The 24845-nt window shown below is 43.0% G+C and overlaps 1 protein-coding gene across 1 annotated transcript in view; it reads left to right on the top strand.

Annotated features, from left to right (window-relative positions):
* Nucleotides 1–24845, top strand: part of LOC126416008 (somatostatin receptor type 2-like) — a 694311-nt gene that overhangs the window by 148570 nt on the left and 520896 nt on the right. The window contains exon 2 of the mRNA XM_050083474.1: nucleotides 24708–24768. The gene's annotated coding sequence lies outside the window, so the exon portion shown is untranslated. The remainder of the gene's footprint in view (nucleotides 1–24707; nucleotides 24769–24845) is intronic.

The raw sequence follows: 24845 nt of genomic DNA, 5'->3' as shown, positions 1-24845 counted from the left end.
TGACGGCGGCGGTGCACAAATGCTGCGCAGCTAGCGCCATTCGACGGCCAACACCGCTGTTCCTGGTGTGTCCGCTGTGCCGTGCGTGTGATCATTGCTTGTACAGCCCTCTCGCAGTGTCCGGAGCAAGTATGGTGGGTCTGACACACCGGTGTCAATGTGTTCTTTTTTCCATTTCCAGGAGTGTATTCGAACTATTCAGGACCGGTGCGTGGAATATCATCGACACACTCGGTTGTTCCAGCCTGAGAAGTCGGCAGTGGCGGAACATTGCCTTAACGAAGGACACAGGATGATGTATGACAAGACACAATAGATCTCTCCTGCTTCTCGCTATTGGGAATGTTTTCTTAAAGAATCTATTGAAATTAGATTATCCAGTAATATTACTAACAGGGATAAAGGTTTTCCTCTAAGTAAGATATGGAATCCGATTTTGTCCGACATTAAACAACAACGGTCTTCTTTTCGATCATGGATTCTTCCAACTAGTGTTGTTGCGATTTATCGTTTCTGCCGTCTTCTCCCAGCGGCGCGCTGCGTGTCTAGTTGCCGCCAGGAGGCGCTGCCCATCATCTGACGCACACGCGGTGCTCTGTTCATGGTGTAAAAAAGGTTTCCATCATTGTGGCTGGAATTCAGTTCCGGTGAGGCAGTGCACTAGCATTAACTCACCTGACGACGGCGGCCAGCTGGTCCGCCGAAATATGATCCAGCTGTAAAACCGTTAAGAATATCAAAACAGGACCTGTATTTAACCATTCGGAGACAACTGAAGCTTTTTTTTAATGCCAGTGGTTCTCCCACACCATATTACGCATGAAAATGTGTTTTTGGTGTTCCCGTATTTCTGTCCACCCTCAATATAACTAACCGAGTACGATTACTTGGAAACAACTCAAAGCCAAAGTCAGGCGATCGCTGTTAAATAAACGAATGTTTGCTAACAACACCTGTCAGAGATAGAAAATAAATACGTTTGTGTAGAAATATTTGGTTGTGGATATTTTTATTATGATTTTCGAGCCAGCACGCCGCCGCCGGCGTTCACATACCCACGGCACGTCGAGCAGGTTTTGGTTTCTGTGCATTGGAATCAGACGCAACGCGGCAACATCAGTACGCAATAGACGACGCCAACACTCGTTATTTGTACGGACAGTGCACTCTGTACGAGCCAAAATGTCACGTAAAGTAACTAAAGTTTATCTCAGCCTGGAGGCTGCGTGTGAATACCCCAGCGCAACACCAGGCACAGACCCACTGGAGGTGCCATAACGCTGTCTCTCTCTGACCTTTGCATTGACTACCCCAGTCAGCTGCAGTAAAACCTACTGCTTGATACAGACGTAGAATCACGGTGGCCGGCCGCTGTGGCCGAGCGGTTCTAGGCGCTTCAGCCCGGAGCCGCGCTGCTGCTAAGGTCACAGGTTCGAATCGTGCCTCGGGCATGGATGTGTGTGATGTCCTTAGGTTAGTTAGGTTTAAGTAGTTCTAAATCTAGGGGACTGATGACCTCATATGTTAAGTCACATAGTGCTTAGAGCCATTTGAATCACGGTGCTAATTACCATGGTTCACACATACAAATTATTTTTGGAGCTCAAAGACGGCGTAAATTATAGGAAAACTGCCAGGAGTTATGCTGATAGGAACCTAAAGTACATACGTCTGCTCGGAGTATATGAATCCAAACTAATTATGTCTCAATAAAATACAAGGGTTCCTTGCTTGTATCAATTCCTCTAGCTGGTTCTCACGAAGTTGTTAACGTTTAAAGCATTAACGTTCATCGCTCTTCTCGCTGTTTGTCTTTGACTCTGATGTAACTCTTGAAAATTTTTGACGGATCGGAGCTCGAACCCAGGATCTCCTGCTTACTTGGCAGTTGCGTTAACTACTTCACCACATGGGCACAGTGTTCATCGCAAATGCGCGGACTGTCTCGGCACGCTACCCGGCCAACCCACATTCCCAACTAACGCCACATACTCGCAGTCTTCATCCATGTCCTCCATGTCCGCTAATTGTAATTTCCCGATGGTGATCGGACGAAATGTGCATCTGCATTGAAGGCTGTGGATTAATTTCCCATTAAGACAAATCAGTTATATGAAAGCGCGGTGCATGTTACTTTACACATGTCTCAAGGAACATACACCATGTATTCATATAATATCTTACAGGGTGACAGTTATTGAAGAAAGAAACGTAACTTATTTACAAACTTTATTGAACATGTAAACGTCACTATAGATATTCGGATTTAGCTTATGACATGTTCGATATGCCTACCACCATTGGCGATGGTGTGGCGCAGACGAATAGTAAAATTCTGCATGACCCGCGTAAGTGTCGGAACATCGATGCTGTCGATGACCTATTGAATTGCTGTTTTCAGCTCAGCGATGGTTTTGACGTTACTGCTGTCCATCTTGTCTTTAATATGACCCCACAAAAAGGAGTCGTATGTGTTCATATCCGTAGAATATGGTGGCCAATCGAGGCCCAGACCAGAGGTTACCCCACAGCCAGAATACGATCCCCAAAGTGCTCCGCCAGGACATCAAACACTCTCCTGCTTCGATGGGTCGAGCTGCGTCTTGCATGAACCACATCTTGTCGAAATCAGGGTCGACTTGGATAATGGGGACGAAATCATCTTCCAAAACCTTCACGTACCGTTCGGTAGTCACCGTGCCATCAAGGAATATCTCGTCGATTATCCCGTGACTGCACATTGCAAACCACACAGTCCCCCTTTGAGGATGAGGAGACTTCTCGATTGCGAAATGCGGATTCTCAGTCTCGCAAATGCGACAATTTTGCTTATTGACGACACCATCCAAATGTAAGTCGGCTGGACGTACGCATGCGCATAGTATTCCCATCATGCCTCGTGGCCAACCGTGCAGTTTGAACGTCCTAACGTAAACCGTTCAGAAATTATGACGATTTTATTTCATGTAGTTCAATAATTGTCAAAAGGAGAATTTACGTGTTACATTAACCAATACCTAACCATGATAAATATTATATTTAATCAGTTTCATGCAAATACCGAATATTTAGGATTTCCCTAAAAGGAATATTTAAATTTATGGTGTGTCGTGCATTAGTGGCCCATCAGGTATTAGATAGAAGTCACGATTATGTTGTTGTTGTTGTGGTCTTCAGTCCAGAGACTGGTTTGATGCAGCTCTCCATGCTACTCTATCGCTCAGTACCTACTGCAACCTACATCCTTCTGAATCTGTTTAGTGTATTCATCTCTTGGTCTCCCTCTACGATTTTTACCCTCCACGCTGCCCTCCAATACTAAATTGGTGATCCCTTGATGCCTCAGAATATGCCCTACCAACCAATCCCTTCTTCTAGTCAAGCTCTGCCACAAATTTCTCTTCTCTCCAATTCTATTCAGTACATCCTCATTAGTTACGTGATCTACCCATATAATCTTCAGCATTCTTCTGTAGCACCACAATTCGAAAACTGCTTTTCTCTTCTTGCCCAAACTATTTATCGTCCACGTTTCACTTCCATACATGGCTACACTCCACACAAATACTTTCAGAAACGACTTCCTGACACTTAAATCTATACTCGATGTTAACAGATTTTTCTTCTTCAGAAACGCTTTCCTTGCCATTGCCAGTCTACATTTTACATCCTCTCTACTTCGACTATCATCACTTATTTTGCTCCCCAAATAGCAAAGCTCATTTACTGCTTTAAGCGTCTCATTTCATAATATAATTCCCGCAGCATCACCCGATTTCATTCGACTGCATTCTATTATAGTCGTTTTGCTTTTGTTGATGTTCATCTTATACCCTCCTTTCAAGACACTGTCCATTCCGTTCAGCTGCTCTTCCACGTCCTTTGCTGTCTGTGACATTATGTAGTGACACTTCCGAAACGAGTCCCATTCAAGCATTTGCATTAAAAATCAGCTTTAATACAATTTCATTGCACCAGATCGGGCACTACAACATATATTCTATGCGTTTAAGGCCTATAGTTATCCATTTAGCCATCGAGCCACTAAGCGTCAGAGTACGATAAACCTCTTCCTCGGAGACCGACGATTCTGTCCTCGGTCGTCTGTAAGGCGTAATTGCACTTCAACCCATACATCCACTACGTTTGGTGATATTACAGTTAGGGAGCTTCGTGTCATACTCGTCTCTGGTCACAGAAAAGTAGCCGCCCTTGCTCCCATGTGAACTTTTTTTGTTTGTGTTCTTAATTACCTATTGCTGATGCTACACATTATTCGCGTTTCAATTCATTCGGGTCATCTTTTTACTGGTGCTGAAATTTTAGTGACAGTTGGTGAAATGTGGCAAAAGTAGGCAAGTAGAGCTTGTTAATGGCTGAATGCACCGCTCAGATGTTGTGTACACTCGGGCTGCGTTAGTACCACTGCTACATTCTACTACTACAGAGGAACGTGTTTCTCAAATAGGTCAATATTACTAAACTGTAATCGGATTTCATTTGCTACGTGGGAGCGGAGTTCTGCGCTCCTGACTTGTAAACAATGGCAAAACACATTTAAGCCAGCCGTACGTGACATACTGTTCAACAACGGGTTTCTACGCTGTTACAGTGGCTAATGCTAGGAATAAAGCATTAGTTGTGTTTCATGATGCATAGTGTAGGCCAGACCGAAAATAAATGCACAGCTGATGCGCCCCACTCCCCTGCCGGGAACGCGCCCGTGACGCTCCGACCTTGCTAAAATTACATGGGCGTGGCCGAGTGGAGAGAAACGCGTGCAGACCACATTCGCTGACATGGGTGGAGTCATCGACCCCTGCTGAGTGCACATTAGCCCCAACAAATATTTAGGCAGTAACAACAGTCACAGCCCAGAAAAACCCGGCAGGAATGCCGCGCCGCTCACCAGTGAGCCTTTGATCATACAGGCGCCGGGCGTCGCACTTGGATCGATTGGCACTGAAGCTTCATTGCAGCTCAGCGACTAGAAACGTGACTTTTTTTGAAACTAGAATGTACGTGTACCTGCCATTAAACCAGCAGTATTAAGGTCAAAAGCGTAGCCTAGTTCATCACATGGCAATTTGCCATACTTGAAATATTAAAGATTTATGAGGAAAATTTTCAGGTCCTATAAGAAGCATAAAAGCCTAGTAACTAAGAAATAATGAGAAATGTATCAAAACTTAGAAAAATCTCAGGAACCATAATGAAAAGAAGACGAAATCCCCGAACTGAGTAATTCGCACCTATCAAATATCTGCGCCTCGCATGTCTGTAAACGACCTGACTTTCATGACGTACTGTCCGCAAACAAGACTAAAGAAAAGTCCAGACACGTCCATAAGATTTGTCGACCAGTAAAAAGCGTTCGACAATGTAAAATGGTACAATATGTTCGGAATTCTGGGGAAAATAGGGGTAAGCAATAGGGGGAGACGGGTAATATATAATCTGTACAAGAGCCAAGAGGGAATAATAAGAACGGACGACCAAGAACGAAGTGCTCGGATTGAAAAGGGTGTAAGAAAGGGAGGCAGTTTTTCGTCCCTACTCTTCAATCTGTAAATCGAAGAAGCAATGAATGGTTTAGGAGTGAAATTAAAATTCAGGTTGGAAGGATATCAAAGATAAGATCTCCTGATGACATTGCTAACCTGAGTGAAAGTGAAGAAGAATTACATGATCCGCTGAATGGAATGAACAGTCTGATGAGTACAGAATATGGACTGAGAGTAAATCGAAGAAAGACGAAAGTGTTGAGATGTAGCTGAAATGAGGAAAACGTGAAACTTAACATCAGGGTAGATGGTCACGAAGTAGACGAAGTTAAGGACTTCTACTAGCTACGCAGCAAAATCACAAATGGCGGGCGGGGCAAGGAGGACATCAAAAGCAGACTAGCGCTGGCAAAAAGGGCAGTCCTGGCCAAGATAAGTCTACTAGCATCAAACCTAGATCTCAGTCTGAGGAAGAAATTTCTGAGAATGTACATTTGCAACATAGCATTGTACGGTAGCGAAACATGGGCTGTGGGAAAACCGGAACAGAAGAGAATCGAAGCATTTGAGATATGGTGCTACAGGCGAATGTTGAAAACTTGGTGGACTGATAAGGAAATGAATAAGGAGGTTCAGCGCAGAATCGGAGAGGAAAGGAATATGTGGTTGAAAATGGTTCAAATGGCTCTAAGCACTATGGGACTTAACATCTGAGGTCATCAGTCCCTTAGACTTAGAACTACTTAAACCCAACTAACCTAAGGACATCACATACATCCATGCCCGAGGCAGAATTCGAACCTGCGGCAGTAGCAGCAAAACGGTTCCGGACTGAAGCGCACAGCGTCCGGCTGGAATATGTGGAAAACACTGACAAGGAGACGGGAGAGGATGATAGGACATCTGTTAAGACATCAGGGACTGACTTCCTTGCAGCTGTAGAGGGCAAAAACTGTAGAGGAAGATAGAGAGCCGGCTGGGGTGGCCGTGCGGTTCTTGGCGTTACAGTCTGAAACAGCGAGACCGCTACGTTAGCTAGGTTTAAGTAGTTCTAAGTTCTAGGGGACTGATGACCTTAGAAGTTAAGTCCCGTAGTGCTCAGAGCCATTTGAACCATTTGAAGATAGAGATTGGAATACATCGAGCAAAAAATTGATGATATAGTTGCAAGTGCTGCTCTCAGATGAAGAGATTGGCACATGAGAGGAATTCGTGGCGGGTCACATTAAACAGTCAGAAGACTGATGACTCAAAAAAAAAAAAGGACAGAACTGTCCGCCTCCATAGCTGAGGTGTCAAAGCGGCAGAATGGCATGCGAGGAACCCGAGTTCGATTCCTGGAGGGTCGGAGATTTTCTCGTGGCCTGGGTGTTGTGTTGTCTTCATATCATATCATCCTCATCAGCACGCAAGTCGCCAAGTGGCATCAATTAAAAAGACTTGCGCCAAGTGACCGACCCACCCCGCGGGAAACCCAAGCCAGACGCACATTTCATTTCATGCACTCGCTAAATCTCCGGTAACTGAGAAAACGTCACAAACCAAGTTCACTAAAAAGAAGCATTTTACTGAATGATATGCTACTATCATCAGATCTTATGAATTCAAAAGCAACCGTTCATCCAATGAAACGCTTTTTTTAGCGGTCTTGGCTTGGGAAGTTTTCTTCAGTTATCGTACGTTGCAAATCGTCCCCAGACTGACCATATCAGGAATATAACAAACTAATTACATACCGAGACTTCAGGCGCATGAAGTTAACTTGCGACTGAGACGCAAAGAAACGTTTCGAGGAGGACTTTTATTGCCTTCTGGGACCTAAAAGAAAAACTTCATCGATTTACTAACAAACTTACTCAACTATACGACCAATATATTACCCTAAATATCGGAAAAGTAAGACAGAAACCTGAACCATAACTGACTAAAGGACTAAAATAACTCACAGTCTCAGGGACGCTGCACATCGGGCATGAAAACTACGCCCGATACTCGAAAAATCATGTGGCTTACAAGCAGAAGCGTACCAGAGTCAGTTAAACTATGAGAAATGCAATACTCACTCATTCTCACACAATAATCAACAACAGACATAGACCTGCGTGATATTGGTAGAGACAAGTAAAAGCTGCAGCTGACCTCACTGTCCCAGACGAAGAACTGAACCGATACTTCACATTACCTAAATTCACGACTGCACTGCAAACGAAACGAGACTCATTGATTACCTCATGGGAGTAGACGAGGGTAGCTACGAAAAATGCTATCTACGGCATGTTGCAATACCGCCAAAAACCCAGAATGCGTATCAGATAAGGGTCTATCGGACACGACGGCACCACAGTCCAAATGATGAAGCTTATTATTGACTCACTACTGCCCACTACAATAGATATCTTCAACCACTCCTTAACCACTAGTGTTTCCCCTGAGGCCTAGAAGCAGGGATTAATCCAGCCACTACCTAAAAAGAACGTTGCCACAGCACCCTCTGAGACCAACGTATCTGCATTCGTTCTGCAATATCCAAGGCCTTAGAATATATAGTCCACGACCAGCTAACATTTTACCTAACTACAAAGAACCTACTATATGAATACCAATCAGGTTTGCGTAGACTTCGTAGCACAACATCTGCCTTAACAGTGTTAACAGACGACACGAAGCTTGCCATGCATGCACAGGAGCGACTATCCTGTGCTTCTTAGACTTCAGCAAAGCCTTTGACACTGTCGAATTCGACATTTTACTTGCCAAACTCGGCAGCCTAAATTTCTCGCCAAGTGCAGTGCTATGGTTTCGTTCATTCCTCACAACTCGCGAGCAATGCGCGTGTCCGGCACCATAAAGTCACAATGGAGGCAGGCAGTATCACGTGTCCCCCAGAGACGGCTATAAGGTCCTATACTCTTTATACTGCATATCCATGATGTGTCATACTTATGGCATGTATGCTGATGACCTCCAGTTGCATCTAAATGCAAATCCAATAAACCAGAAAACAGGTATCGAGAATTTCAGTATTGACCTGTGTAAACTATGTGAAAGTGCACGAAATGTAGGGTTAAAGCTCGACCCTATCAAAGCCCAAGCTGTACTAATTGGTCATTCTAGTCTCATCAATCGGAAATTGCTACCAGCTTTAATCCTGTGGGATAGACATCAACTTCTCTCCGTCAGCAAATAGTCTAGGAGTAATAGAAGATGAAACTGCAATGTGAAATAAGGCATCAGCATATCTCCATGACCTAGAATATTATACACTCCTGGAAATCGAAAAAAGAACACATTGACACCGGTGTGTCAGACCCACCATACTTGCTCCGGACACTGCGAGAGGGCTGTACAAGCAATGATCACACGCACGGCACAGCGGACACACCAGGAACCGCGGTGTTGGCCGTCGAATGGCGCTAGCTGCGCAGCATTTGTGCACCGCCGCCGTCAGTGTCAGCCAGTTTGCCGTGGCATACGGAGCTCCATCGCAGTCTTCAACACTGGTAGCATGCCGCGACAGCGTGGACGTGAACCGTATGTGCAGTTGACGGACTTTGAGCGAGGGCGTATAGTGGGCATGCGGGAGGCCGGGTGGACGTACCGCCGAATTGCTCAACACGTGGGGCGTGAGGTCTCCACAGTACATCGATGTTGTCGCCAGTGGTCGGCGGAAGGTGCACGTGCCCGTCGACCTGGGACAGGACCGCAGCGACGCACGGATGCACGCCAAGACCGTAGGATCCTACGCAGTGCCGTAGGGGACCCCACCGCCACTTCCCAGCAAATTAGGGACACTGTTGCTCCTGGGGTATCGGCGAGGACCATTCGCAACCGTCTCCATGAAGCTGGGCTACGGTCCCGCACACCGTTAGGCCGTCTTCCGCTCACGCCCCAACATCGTGCAGCCCGCCTCCAGTGGTGTCGCGACAGGCGTGAATGGAGGGACGAATGGAGACGTGTCGTCTTCAGCGATGAGAGTCGCTTCTGCCTTGGTGCCAATGATGGTCGTATGCGTGTTTGGCGCCGTGCAGGTGAGCGCCACAATCAGGACTGCATACGACCGAGGCACACAGGGCCAACACCCGGCATCATGGTGTGGGGAGCGATCTCCTACACTGGCCGTACACCACTGGTGATCGTCGAGGGGACACTGAATAGTGCACGGTACATCCAAACCGTCATCGAACCCATCGTTCTACCATTCCTAGACCGGCAAGGGAACTTGCTGTTCCAACAGGACAATGCAGGTCCGCATGTATCCCTTGCCACCCAACGTGCTCTAGGTGTAAGTCAGCTACCCTGGCCAGCAAGATCTCCGGATCTGTCGCCCATTGAGCATGTTTGGGACTGGATGAAGCGTCGTCTCACGCGGTCTGCACGCCCAGCACGAACGCTGGTCCAACTGAGGCGCCAGGTGGAAATGGCATGGCAAGCCGTTCCACAGGACTACATCCAGCATCTCTACGATCGTCTCCATGGGAGAATAGCAGCCTGCATTGCTGCGAAAGGTGGATATACACTGTACTAGTGCCGACATTGTGCATGCTCTGTTGCCTGTGTCTATGTGCCTGTGGTTCTGTCAGTGTGATCATGTGATGTATCTGACCCCAGGAATGTGTCAATAAAGTTTCCCCTTCCTGGGACAATGAATTCACGGTGTTCTTATTTCAATTTCCAGGAGTGTAAAATCTTTTCCCCCTTCACCTGAAAAAGAAACTTGTACAAGCACTTACACTTCCAGTTATTTGTTACATCGACGTTATCTTGCAAGAACTTTCTGAAGCAAGCTCGCGCTGCCTGGAATTGGTTATGAATGCCTGTGTTAGACATATCCGTGACGTTCGACTCTCCTGTCATATTTCACCGCCATATGCACAGCTGTCCTGGCTGTGTGCAGACAAGCGCAGATATTTCGAATGGTTCAAATGACTCTAAGCACTATGGCACTTAACATCTGAGGTCATCAGTCCCTTAGACTTAGAACTACTTAAACCTAACCAACCTAAGGACATCACACACATCCATGCCCGAGGCAAGATTCGAACTTGCGACCGTTTCAGCATCGCGGTTCCGGACTGAAGTGCCTAGGACCGCACGGCCACAGCGGCCGGCGCAGAGATTTCCATATACTCTGCCTCCTCCGATGCATTATCAACGTGCACTGTACCTTTTGTCTCTCCTCGATTTTAACACTCTCGTCTGAACAACAGGGCAGAAACATATGTTCCCATCAGAGCAGAAGCCTCTCTGTCCCCCTTCACCGCTCAGCCATTTTCCCAAAGCCCGTCTCAGTAGCAGGAACCGTACTCTGGAATAACCTCCATCAGTGTATTAGACAACGGAATAACATCCCCAGTTTCAAAAGACAGTTTTTGACATACCTACTGAAGCAGCAGTAATGACTACCAGTGGCCCTGTACGCACCATACATCCTTACATCCTCATTTCCCAGCGTTCTTAGTTTCCATTCCTTCACTATCTCATAAAATATCTATTTTGTACATCTTTTTTTATAGCTGCCACTATCACTATTTTGTACACCTAAAAATTATTTTTGTATCTGCCACTGTCATTATTATTATACATATATATTTGCGAATGAGCCAATTAGGACTACGCAAAGTACTTAGTGACGTGCATTTGCTTTTCTTTGTGCCCATAGTTCTTTCATTCTTTTGCTGTGGGCTTCTTTTCTTTCTTGCGACCACGTTGTTCTAGTCTTCTTCTTTGGTTTCTCCTCTTGGTCAACTTGCCACTTGTGAATTTTGGTTCTGAAGATTTCCCTGTTTTGGATATATTCTGATGTAATTCCTGTTAGTTATTTCGTAGGTAAATATCATGTAAAAATAGCTATTGTATGTGTGAAATACTGCTCCGATGTAAGAGAGGGCCTGAAAGCCCTAATTTCAACAAGTTAAGTAAATAAATTGATTAATTAATACTTTTGGGCATTTCTACAGCATGAATGACAACAGGACAAAACAAATCACAATTCTGAGAAGTGAAGAAAGTTTTAGAATACACGAGCTAGGAGAAGTAGTAGTAGTAGAAGAAGAAGAATAAGAAAGAAAATTTTTCAGAAGAAAAGTATTAAAATGAGATGAATTCCAAGGCCTAAATGCTGTGAAGTCATCTTAGGAGAGAAAAAGCGAAAGACTGTTGAAAGGAAAAGAAAATCAAATAAGAATTACCCGAAACTGGCATGTGATCCTTACCAGGACATTACTAAATGAAAAGATACGAAAATTTTTCCACGCTCTTTCTTTCAATGAGCGTCACGGAAATACGCATCCGGCTCCTGTGGCAGACGCTACAGACAGGCAATCTACATCACGTTTTGGTTTACTGTTAAAATTCAGAGAGCGTAAGTTTCCAGAAGAGTCAACCAATATGTAATTCATACCACGTACATCTCATGAAAAGATCGTGAAAGTAAATGTAAATTCGAACTGACAAGACGTTTGCCGACAGTCATTCTTCATTCTATTTCGGTTAGCACAACTTGTACGTTTCTAGTATAACACGTAAAATCAACTACCTGCATACTGCAGAGATTTATGCCATTTTACGAATACCAGTGTTGGAAATAAATACTCCTGAAGTGAACTCATAGCGTGCGACACGATATCCTTTACAAATCGTTCTTCCTGCGCACGAGTCTAGACTGCAACTGTAAAGGAGGGTGTTGACAGTGGTACAAAAGTATCCTCCGCTACACACATTTAGCAGGCTTGCGGGGTATAGATGGATATTTAGACGTAGACACTCACCTACACTGAGCAGGTACATTTAAGAGACACTATTGACAATTCCCGTAGGAGAGGTTCCGCTATGATCGAAGAAGGATGAAACCTGTCATATATGTTTGCTTACTTTTGTTGCTCTCTCATTACGTGGATTCGTTAAAAACCATTCAACAACCAAAATCACATAAAATGTTTCTTCATTTAAGACAACCGGTTTCAACAGACTTTGCTGTCATATTCAGGTCTTAAAAGCTTATTGTTGTAAAATGTGTTCACTTAACGCTGAATCTCACGGACAAGATGTCAAATGGATAAAAAACAGCACATAAGAAAAGGTTTTTCCATCGCTAAAATATTTGAAAACATAAATAAGCTTGTGCAAAAGACCAAGTCTATTTACATATTACTCATAGATGGTTGTTACATCATTCGAACACAGTACACAATTGCACATGTTTAAATATGTGGACATGTTCTAAAGAGTACGAAAGTGGATTCGCACTATTTAGAATACGTCTAGATATGCAAACAGTTGTGCTATTGTATGAGAAAATTTAATCAACAGGGTTACTAAACACAGCCTTCCGAAATGCCTTCACAAAAGAAGACGAAGTAAATATTCCAGAATTCGAATCGAGAACAGCTGCCAGCATGAGTAACGTAGAAGTAAATATCCTCGAGGTAGTGAAGCAACTTAAATCACTTAATAAAAGCAAGTCTTCTTGTCCAGACTGTATACCAATTAAGTTCCTTTCGGAATGTGCTGATGCATTAGCTCCATACTTAACAATCACATACAACCGTTCGCTCGACGAAAGATCCGTACCCAAAGACTGGAAAGTTGCACAGGTCACACCAGTCTTAAAGAAAGGTAGTAGGAGTAATCCACTAAATTACAGGCCCATATCGTTAACGTAGATATGCAGCGGGATTTTGGAACATATATTGTGTTCAAACATTATGAATTACTTCCAAGAAAACTGCCTATTGACGCACAGTCAACACGGGTTTAGAAAACATCGTTCCTGTGAAACACAAGTATCTCTTTATTCACATGAAGTGTTGAGTGCTATTGACAAGGGATTTCAGATCGATTCCGTATTTCTGGATTTACGGAAGGCTTTTGACACTGTACCACACAAGGGGCTTGCAGTAAAACTACTTATGGAATACCGTCTCATGTATGTGACTGGATTTGTAATTTCCTGTCAGAGAGGTCACAGTTCGTAGTAATTGACGGAAAGTCATCGAGTAAAACGGAAGTGATTTATGGCGTTCCAGAAGGTAGTGTTATAGGCCCTTTGCTATTCCTTATCTATATAAACGATTTGAGAGACAATCTGAGCAGCCGTCTTCTGTTGTTTGTAGATGACGGTGTCTTTTATCGACTAATAAAGTCATCAGAAGATCAAAACAAATTGCAAAACGATTTAGAAAAGGTATCTGAATGGTGCGAAAAGTGGCAGTTGACCGTAAATAACGAAAAGTGTGAGGTCATATACATGAGTGCTAAAAGGAATTCGTTAGACTTCGGTTACACGATAAATCAGTCTAATCTAAAAGCCGTAAATTCAACTAAACACCTAGGTATTACAATTACGAACAACTTAAATTGGAAGAAACACATAGAATGTTGTGTGGATGGCTAACCAAAGACTGCGTTTTATTGGCCGGACACTTAGAAAATATAACAGATCTACTAAGGAGACTGCATACACTACGCTTGTACATCCTCTTTTAGAATACTGCTGCGCGGTTTGGGATCCTTACCAGATAGAACTGACGGAGTACGTCGAAAAAGTTCAAAGAAGGGCAGAACGTTTTCTATTATCGCGAAATGTGGGAGAGAGTGTCAGAGAAATGATACAGGATTTGGGCTGGACATCATTAAAAGAAAGGCGTTTTCCGTTGCGACGGAATCTTCTCACGAAATTGCAATCACCAATTTTCTCCTCCGAATGAGAAAATATTTTGTTGACACCGACCTACGTATTGAGAAGCGATCACCACGATAAAATAAGGGAAATGAAATCTCGTATGGAAAGACAGGTGTTCGTTCTTTCCGCGCGCTATACGAGATTGGAATAATAGAGAATTGTAAAGGTGGTTCGATGAACCCTCTGCCAGGCACTTAAATGTGAGTTACAGAGTATCCATGTAGATGTAGATGTAGATTAGTGATGATGGCGAGCGGAAAGTAGACATCGCCAAATTTTCTTCCTTCCGTGAATACCTTCCAGGTGGCGCCAGCATTCTGTTCAGTTATCTCCGGATCGAACACCAACCGCAAAGTAGCGAACTAACCGCGGAGGTCGGATCGGCCGGATAATACCATCGAGTGTAAACATTCCATGCTCCGACGTTGAATTATGCGGCATTGTTCGAAAGGGCTCGAGGTTTAATTGTATCTGTTATCCCGCGGGCAAATCCGATTTGCGGTCGGCGGTGAAGCGGTGCGTGGACAGTTCCGGCTCTCCGCGACCGGCCGTAACTAGAAATCTGCCGGCTGGTCTAGGCTAGGCACGGCTAGTCGCGGCTAGGAATGCGGGTCCGCAGCCGCCACTGCCGTTAATGAGGTCGGGCTTCGCAGAAGCGACGCGCGGCGGCAAGCCGCGCCACGCCTGCGCGACGGCCGCCGGCTTTTTAGACGATCAGTCACGTGATGCGCGGGGCTGCCCTGCGCTTCTGCGTGTGTCCTCTCTGAGGTGGAAGTGACCTACAAAGCAACAGGGTTACAACGCACTTGCGCGTGTGCCTGGACCAGAATTAAACGATACTTAACACACTGAAACAGATACAGAAAAGGCATGCCATTTGCTATACAAAATTCCCACCACGATCAACACAGTCAACTACACATAACCCCTTCTCCGATCTCAGAGGCTCCTCCGCTACGGTGGAAGTCACCTACAAAGCAACAGGCTTACAAGGCACTTGCGCGTTTACTTGGATTAGAATTAAACGATACTTAACGCACTGAAACAGATACAGGAAAACCGAGCGGGGTGGCGCAGTGGTTAGACACTGGACTCGCATTCGGGAGGACGACGGTTCAATCCCGCGTCCGGCCATCCTGATTTAGGTTTTCCGTGATTTCCCTAAATCGCTCCAGGCAAATGCCGGGATGGTTCCTCTGAAAGGGCACGGCCGACTTCCTTCCCCATCCTTCCCCAATCCGATGAGACCGATGACCACGCTGTCTGGTCTCCTTCCCCAAACCAACCAACCAACCAGATACAGAAAAGGCATGCCATTTGCTATACAAGCTTCCCACCACGATTAACACAGTCAACTACACATAACCCCTTCTCCGATCTCAGAGGCTCCTCTGCTACGGTGGAAGTCACCTACAAAGCAACAGGCTTACAAGGCACTTGCGCGTTTACCTGGATTAGAATTAAACGATACTTACGCACTGAAACAGATACAGAAAAGGCATGCCATTTGCTATACAAGCTCCCCACCACGATCAACACAGTCAACTACACATAACCCCTTCTCCGATCACAGAGGCACATCTCCTACAGGAATCGACAATAGCGACTCAGTATAGGTGAATGTCTACATCTAAATCTACATCTACACACCGCAAGCATACTTAACTTGCGTGGCGGAGACTACTTTTTCTACCACTGTCAACACCCCGCATTACTGTTCCCGCGAATCGTGCGCAAGAAGAATGATTCATAAAGGACACTGTGTTGGACGTTATGAGCTTCACTTCAGAAGTATTTATTTGTAAGAATGGTGTTCGGAAAACGGTATGGATCTCTGCAGTATGCAGATAGTCGGTTTTACATCTGATAAAACACGTGAGGCAATACTTACCCTACAACTTATCTTAGAAAGTAGACTAAGGAAAGGCAAACGTACGTTTCTCGCATTTGTAGACTTAGAAAAAGCTTTTGACAATGTTGACTAGAATACTCTCTTTCAAATTCTGAAGGTGGCAGGGGTAAAATACAGGGGGCGAAAGGCTATTTACAATTTGTGCAGAAACCAGATGGCAGTTGTAAGAGTCGAGGGGCATGAAATGGAAGCAGTGGTTGGGAAGGGAGTGAGACAGGGTTGTAGCCTATCCCCGATGTTATTCAATCTTTATATTGAGCAAGCAGTAAAAGAAACAAAAGAAAAATTCGGAGTAGGAACTAAAATCCATGGAGAAGAAATAAAAATTTTGAGGTTCGCCGATGACATTGCAATTCTATCAGAGACAGCATAGGACCTGGAAGAGCAGTTGAACGGAATGGACAGTGTCTTGAAAGGAGGATAGAAGATGAACATCAACAAAAGCGAAACGAGGATAATGGAATGTGGTCGAATTAAATCGGGTGATGCTGCAGGAATTATATTAGAAAATGAGACGCTTAAAGTAGCAAAATAACTGATGATGGTCGAAGTAGAGAGGATATAAAATGTAAACTGGCAATGGCAAGGAAAGCGTTTCTGAAGAAGACAAATTTGTTAACATCGAGTATAGATTTAAGTGTCAGAAAGTCGTTTCTGAAAGTATTTGTATGGAGTGTATAACATTATGTGATTGCCTTATCATTTTAAATCATTCACTAATCGAGCAGTCGCTCGGCAATAGCTACAGTTAGCAAATAATGTTGCGAGAATGTAAAAGGTGAACGACCTGTGACGTAACTTGTTTATTGTCGAAACGCCGTCAGAGATGCTGTGAGTTATTGACTTTGAAAACCGCGGCGCGAAAAACGGACAGAAGAAGAACACTTTTTTACACATTTTTTTTGATGTACGAGATATTCTCGATGAACAGTTACTCTTTCTTCTCTTGTCTCCTGTAACTTGTGTCGGACGCGCATGTCTTGCCGCCGTATTATTATCGTTAAAAATAATATGGTTTTAGTGTAAAGTAAATGTGTAATACTAAAAGTGCCTAGCAGTAGATTTATTGTGCGACGTGTATGTGAAAACGTCGAAGGAATTGTTTTCATTACGAGAAGTGCCAGTCAAAACGGCATCCATGTTAAATCCTTCATTGCAGTGTAAGTTCGTCTATTAATTGCCATAAATTCAGACTTAAATGGAACTGGTGTATGGACTATTTATTTAATATAGAATCTATGTCTCACTCCTTCATGAAGTTATTTAATTTTCTTTATGTTTCTTCCAAATAGAGTTCACAGTCACGAATTCTTTCGTCGAGTTCGGACGGAAGTTGCATGCGGCGAAATATTTTCTCCGCGCCATATTCTACTGGTAAATGCATGATAAACTACGGTCCCTTAGGAAATTCATGTTGAGCTATCAAAAAATAATTATATTTTGAATAGGCATTTACTCTCCTCCGCAATGCAACTTCCGACTGATCAGACGATCCAACAAGAAACAGCCGCACACGGTCGGCGTTCGCAAATATGTTTCCACCGCTGATTATAGCTATATGTTACAGCACAAAAGTAAACATATTGTTATAATTAGCGGCTACGAACGGGGACATTTATAACTGTATGTTTATGTATACACATTACGTAAACATATCGTTATGAGTGTAGCCATGTGTGGAAGTGAAACGTGGACGATAAATAGTTTGAATAAGAAGAGAATAGAAGCTTTCGAAATGTGGTACTACAGAAGAATGCTGAAGATTTGATGGGTAGATCACATAACTAATGAGGAGGTAATGAATAGGATTGGGGAGAAGAGGAGTTTGTGGCACAACTTGACTAGAAGAAGGGTTCGGGTGGTAGGACATGTTCTGAGGCATCATCAAGGGATCACCAATGTAGTATTGGAGGGCAGCGTTGAGGGTAAAAATCGTAGAGGGAGACCAAGAGATGAATACACTAAACAGATTCAGAAGGATGTAGGTTGCAGTAGGTACTGGGAGATGAAGGAACTTGCACAGGATAGAGTAGCAAGGAGAGCTGCTTCATACCAGTCTCTGGACTGAAGATCACAACAGCAACAACAACAACAACAATAGAAATGTACAAGTTGTGGGAACCAAAGATTGCAAGGTAGAATGATTGTCGGCAAGCGTCCTGTCAACTCGAATTTACTTTTTCTTTCACGGTCTTTTCACGAGATGTACGTAAGATGAATTGTATATTGGTTGACTCTTCTGATAACTTACGCTTTAACCTTAAACCAAAACGTGTTGTTTGTAGCCTGTCTATAGTGTGTAGAACAGGAATTGGATGCGCATTTCCGTGACGCTCGCGGAAAGAATGAGCGTGGAAAATTTTTTATATCTTTTCATTTAGTAATGTCCAGATAAGGATCCATGCCACTTTCACGTACTTCTTGTTAGCTTTTCTTCTCCCTTCTATGTTCTTTCGCTATTTTCTCCTCAGTTCACAATTATCTACAATTAGAACACTTTACTTTAGTAACAAAACTGCTAGTACCGTATCAAAAAGAACCATCACGCCAATGGCGTAGGGAAAGAACTCCAGCTCGTACAGCGCAGTAACCATTAGCGGAAGATTACCATATCCAAAAATCTATCACACAAGAGAAGAAGTTATTAATGTCCAAACAGAACTATGTGACAAAAGACTATTCAGTACTCTAAAAGAATTATCGAGCAGTACAAAATAAGACACATGGGCACGTGCGCGCGCTCAATCACACACACACACGCAAACACACACACACACACACACACACACACACACACACACACACACACAATAAAAACAAATGGAACAGATTCAATTTTCGCAGACGTCGAACCAAACTAAAACAAAACAATAAACAAACGACAGTCGTAAGCCCATCAGAAACTTAAAGTTTTGCAGTTTAAGGTACGTCCAAATCACAGAAACAAAGATAAAAGCAGTATTCGCAAACGATCGAAAGAAAACGTTATTAAACCCTGTCAAAATAAGAAATATAATCCACGAATAACAAACAAAACTTTTACCGATGTTCATAGGTTTATCTCAACTACACAGAAACAAGTTTGGCACACAAAAACAAACTTGCCACAGCTCAGCGCTAGCCAGACACTACAATGGGAAGGCCAAAACGGGCATATGGCAAGAGTCTTACCTAACCATGCATTTTCAAAGATTTGATTAAAATTCAATGCAGACGATTTTATAACATCCCTCTTATTTTCAGACGACATGGTGTACTTATTTGGACCTTTGGCTGATTTCGGTTGGCAGCCACAGGCACACACAATGTTAAATAAAGGACAAAGTGCATATATGATTTAAATAACAACAAAATCTGATGTAATATATTTCCTAACCTAAATATATTCTGTATGTATGTATTTCTGGAAAGGAAGGAAAAAAACCGTTGAGGGTGCAGAAACTGAGGTGAAGCAAGTTTCGGTGTTAAAACAAAACAATAATTTGTATATTTGCAAACAGACAGATCCATCCTTAATTCATTATTAGGAAAATTATATTCACAATGCTCATTTTAAATTCATACAAATAGACAAAACTGGGCGCCTTGGGAGAATATGATAGTTTCTGCTAACTAAATTTGTAATGTTGCAGCCCATTAAGTGGTTCATTATTGGTTCCAAAGTAGTTGCTAGGTGTCATGGAAATTATTAATTGCGTTTGCTAAAATATTGACCGTAACAGTCTCATCTGCAGTTATTCACGCTTGATAACTACTTTCGATCTAAGCTAATTACCTTCGTCAGATCTGTTCAGTCACAAAAAATGTGAAAAATCAAAATTCTTTGAAAAGAAAATAGTCATAAGCTGTAAAAATAAAAGGAACGGCACTATAGTACACATGTGGCAATATTTCTGTTATTTTGCAGCTTATTATTATGTTGTTTTTGGTATTTAGAATTTTGATTTTACATAACTCGTGATTGATTAGAGGAAGTCCCAATTGGAAAGGAATTTCCAGTTTCGGCATTTGCCTTGCAATTGATGAAATCTCCAGATAACTTTGGCGCAGGAGAAGTATGAGAACTGTTTTTAATGTGATTCTGGAACGATATGTACCAGACAAAAACATGACGCTTAGTGTATGAGAATGTGTATACATTTAAGAATACTGCCGGTGTTACATAACAATCGAATTAATATATCACGTGTCAATTTATTTCTGGAGTTTGTTTCTAGATAAATAATTTTGTTTTTCCTATAGAGGGCGTCCGTTCTTCATTTTACGTCAATACACACCTATATAATTACTGATGCTCCCAGGTGACAAAATGGCTCGAATCAAACAGCTTCTCTGGTATGTACAAATAAATGGAGGGAAATATACGAAGGTATAGGCAAGTAGGACTAATATTTTCTCGATTTACTCACAGTTGCCTATTTTCAGTCATGTTTAGCCACGACGCGCAATATATGTATAATTGTAGCAAAATAGCTCTAGGCACTATTGGACTTAATATCTGAGGTCATCAGTCCCCTAGAACTTAGAACTACTTAAACCTAACTAACCTAAGGACATCACACACATCCATGACCGAGGCAGGATTCGAACCTGCGACCGTAGCGGTAGCGCGGTTCCAGACTGTATCGCCTAGAACCGCGCGGCCACTTCGGCCGGCTAATTGTAGCAGCTCGATCATTTATGAAACAGAAAAGACACACAAAGCAATCAGATGTGCTATGTCCTTACACAATATTGTTTAGTAATTTCTCACTCCTCTTCGTAATGCAGTAAGTAGCCACTTTCTGCCTCCATTTACAGCTCACGCAGCGGCTCCTCTATGTTTTGGAATCGCCTCGAGAATTCATCAACTTTAATCACAATCACACGATCTTTGCTTCACCTTTATACATCTTTACCACTAACTGTGTTAGTCTCTGAGTGATTCAGATTCTTATTTCGATACATTCGATGTCCAGAAAATCTCAGTACGAATGGTAAAAGAGCTCAGAGTTCATGATAGCTTGTTAGAAGAAGAGGAGTTCTGTGAGTACGACTCCCTCTTTCCAAAACACAGTACGACAAAACTTCATGCGACTGTGCCATCCTCGCGTAGAAGTTGGGAAACCCCACTTCGAATAATTGTTTTGGACGTAAATAACATTATTATAGAAGCGTATGCACTTGGATTTTTACGATCACCTGCAGACAAACCGTTCTCACATTTTTAGTTATAACTTCCGACTCAGTAGTTTCCACACCAATATTTCCTGTATCTAATTGATACATTTGCCCTTCATTATGCATGAATGTGTGAATAATGATGGAAACAACTCTCATGTCTCTCCTCCAAGTGCTTATCCTGTTGTATAGGATCGTTTGTTTTCGTGATCTGGCAAATTGTGACACGACGCCATTCCTATCGTCATTTAACCTGAGGGACGGAAGTCGTATGTGTCATTTGCTTCTGAATCTTTTAAACGTTGTTCTGTGCCTTATCGTACTTCAACTGTTTGTGTATTATACAGGTGGCTGAGTACACTGTACTAAACAACATTACATCACTATTTGTCATTTGCAGACTAATAATTACGGGTATTACACGTCGTTTGTTTTTAGGTTGGGTAGTACATCCAAGTACATGTGACAAGAGAAAACCATTAGTGCTTATTTTACCCTGGGCAGCAGGTTAGCTGCTAAAGTGTGGATGCATGGACGCAAAACAGTTAGTCTATACTGCCAGGCATAGTCCACTTAGTGGTACTGTTACATCCACGCAGAAAACATCTGTCAGCAAAGTTTGTGATGTGTTTGTGTGAAGACTGTTCGACACAGAGAAAAGATAAGCAACACATTGTTAAGGTACCATACATAAAACTATCTGCACTTATACCCATTGCAACATGTATTTTCTGCACAAAGATTGAAAATGAGCCCAGCCTTTGGCTAAACAAGAGAGGAAAACCGCCTAAACCCCCCTACTCAGGCTGATTGGTGTACCACATCAATTCACCAGGCGGATCCGATACTGGTCTGTCTCATCCATCTGTCTTGCAAATTATATAAGGGGTGTCTCTTCTATGAGTCGTCATGCGCATTTGCTTTGATGTCTTGGCAGAATGGGATTTTCACTCTGCAGCGGAGTGTGCGCTGATATAAAACTACCTGGCAGATTAAAACTGTGTGTCGGACCGAGACTCGAACTCGGGACCTCGCCTTTCGCGGGCAAGTGCTCTACCAACTGAGCTACCCAAGCATGACTCACGCCCCGTCCTCACAGCTTTACTTCTGCCAATACCTCGTCTCCTACCTTCCAAACTTAACAGAAGTTCTCCTGCAAACCTTGCAGAACTAGCACTCCTGAAAGAAAGGATATTGCGGAGACATGGCTTAGCCACAGCCTAGGGGATGTTTCCAGAATGAGATTTTCACTCTGCAGCGGAGTGTGCGCTGATATGAAACTACCTGGAAGATTAAAACTGTGTGCCGGACCGAGACTCAAACTCGGGACCTGGCAGAGCACTTTCCCGCGAAAGGCAAAGGTCCCGAGTTCGAGTCTCGGTCCGGCACACAGTTTTAATCTGCCAGATAGTTTCACTTGCTGTTTTGTTTTTGCAGCGTGGAACTGGAGTCACCCCCCAAAGAGATCATATGTTTCATTAACGCCCAGCATCGATGGAAAACGTTGGTCTGTTTCCCGTTACAAACTGATTTTTAAATAGGAATTTTATGTGTCCATTCGATATAGCGCTATCTAACTAATCTAGTACAATATTCCTTTTATGGATATGTATTAACAGGTCAGTTAAACACGAAGATTAATCAGTACTCTAGTGCGATATTGGTTTTATCGATATGCATTAACGTGTAAATTAAACACCAAGATTAACCAGTAGTCTAGCCGCGACAACACTGCGCTAGTCCCCTGGTTTAAGCTGACTGCTACCGTATTTCAGTAGCGTGCTGCTCGGTCGCTACTGGAGTACCGGTTATTCATCGATTTTTACTGTTCCTGTTATTATGTATCGATAAAATTAATATTACATTAGACTAATCTGGTAGTGCTCTATCGAGTGGACACTTGAAATTTTTATTTAAAAATCAGTTTGTTTGAAACAGGAAACAAAGCGACGCGTTCAGCCAACTCTAGGCGTCCTATGAAACATGTGATGAGCAATATTTGCTTACGCTGACACAAGCTAAACGGTAAAAAAACTAAACTGCAAATATTTGCCGAAACTCCAGAGAAAATGTGCCTGGCGATTTTTAAGGGAATCACACTGTGTGTGCAGCGTCTTTGCATCAAGCGTCTATGGATGATGGATGACATTACGAGCTACAACTCCGTCAGAGACAAAATGTTTGGTGACGCCGCTCGGTGATGCTAAGCGTCTCTCTCTCTCTCTCTCTCTCTCTCTCTCTCTCTCTCTCGCTCGCCCCCTCTCTGTAAGGGACGGCGTGCCCTAACTATACGGCGTATGTGTGCCTCGTGTGTTGCCCACAATCCAGTCATCTACTCCGCATGAAAAGGGGTAGGCACAGATAAATTAAAGTTCCTGATTCGTTTCTAAAATGTCTTTCTCCGCTCAGAGGCCTCATTCTTATGATTTTCTTGTTTAAGAATCACTCAGTCGATTTACTGTGGTCGGCAGATTAGTAGACCCTGCTGGTTCGATGAAATCACTTCGTCCCTGGGCCAGCGAATATTAAACGCCAGAAGATGTCGGAGAACATTTTGTCTCTCACAAAATTTGTTCCCCATCACGTGATCTATCACCCCTAGTCGTTCGATGCAAATTGTGTTAATTGTGGTTCTTGTTTAATTTCATAGCTGACGACTTCCTCATTCATTATTTTGGAGGGCAACGATTATGTCACATTATCAGGGCCGCTTTACAGAATGAAAAGTTCCCGGGCAACTTTACTTACATACCTCTAGGTGAAACAACAACCCATATACCCTCGCAAACTACGTTCATCCGTCACTTCAATTTCCATATTTTTGCTAAGCCAATTCCACAGCTTCTGTTTTCCTGCTGTGTTCAGTTTATGTGGCATACCCTTCTTTCTACCCATAAAATTACTCAAGTACTCGACGTTTTGGTGCAGAATCGTTATTAACAGAACGAAGGCAAGCTCTAACCTCAACATTGTTTTCTCAATCGCTATTTAACGAGCATACTACAGTCAAAAAATTTGTACGTACAGGCCTCGAAATTAACTGTGTACAATATCTCAAAAATTAATTGCTGAAACAGAATCTGCGACATTTGCAATTTATACGTTTACATTGGCACTCTATGTCCGTAGTAGGATGTGTGTTAAATAAGAGTGGGAAAAATACAAAAATGAAACATTCCTGAAGTATTGCATTGTCTGGAGCAACTTTGATGTTGACATGGCTCTAAAATCTAACGCGCCATTGCTATGCATTTTAGCTGTAATTGACGTCTCCTCCCAAACACCTAAAATGATCAATTTATTTAATAAGCTCTATATCATTTTGTCTTAATGAAGAAATTCTAGGTTACTGTAGGCTGTTACCGAAAAACTAGAAGCAAAGACTTTATTCTGCTAAATCTGTATTTCCAGAAAGCATACTAAATTCTGATTTGAATTCTTTCTTCTACAGAGGAAGCGCCACACCTGATGCGGGTTGGAAGATACAACGCCATTCAGAAGTCGCAGTAACGGTATGAATCTTCTACATATCTACTTCATTACTCATCTTTACATTAACTAATATAATTTCCGTCTTGATTGCATTACA

This window comes from Schistocerca serialis, chromosome 1 (assembly GCF_023864345.2).
Source record: "Schistocerca serialis cubense isolate TAMUIC-IGC-003099 chromosome 1, iqSchSeri2.2, whole genome shotgun sequence".
NCBI classification, from domain to species: Eukaryota; Metazoa; Arthropoda; class Insecta; order Orthoptera; family Acrididae; genus Schistocerca; species Schistocerca serialis.
This window is presented reverse-complemented; position numbering and strand designations above follow the sequence as displayed.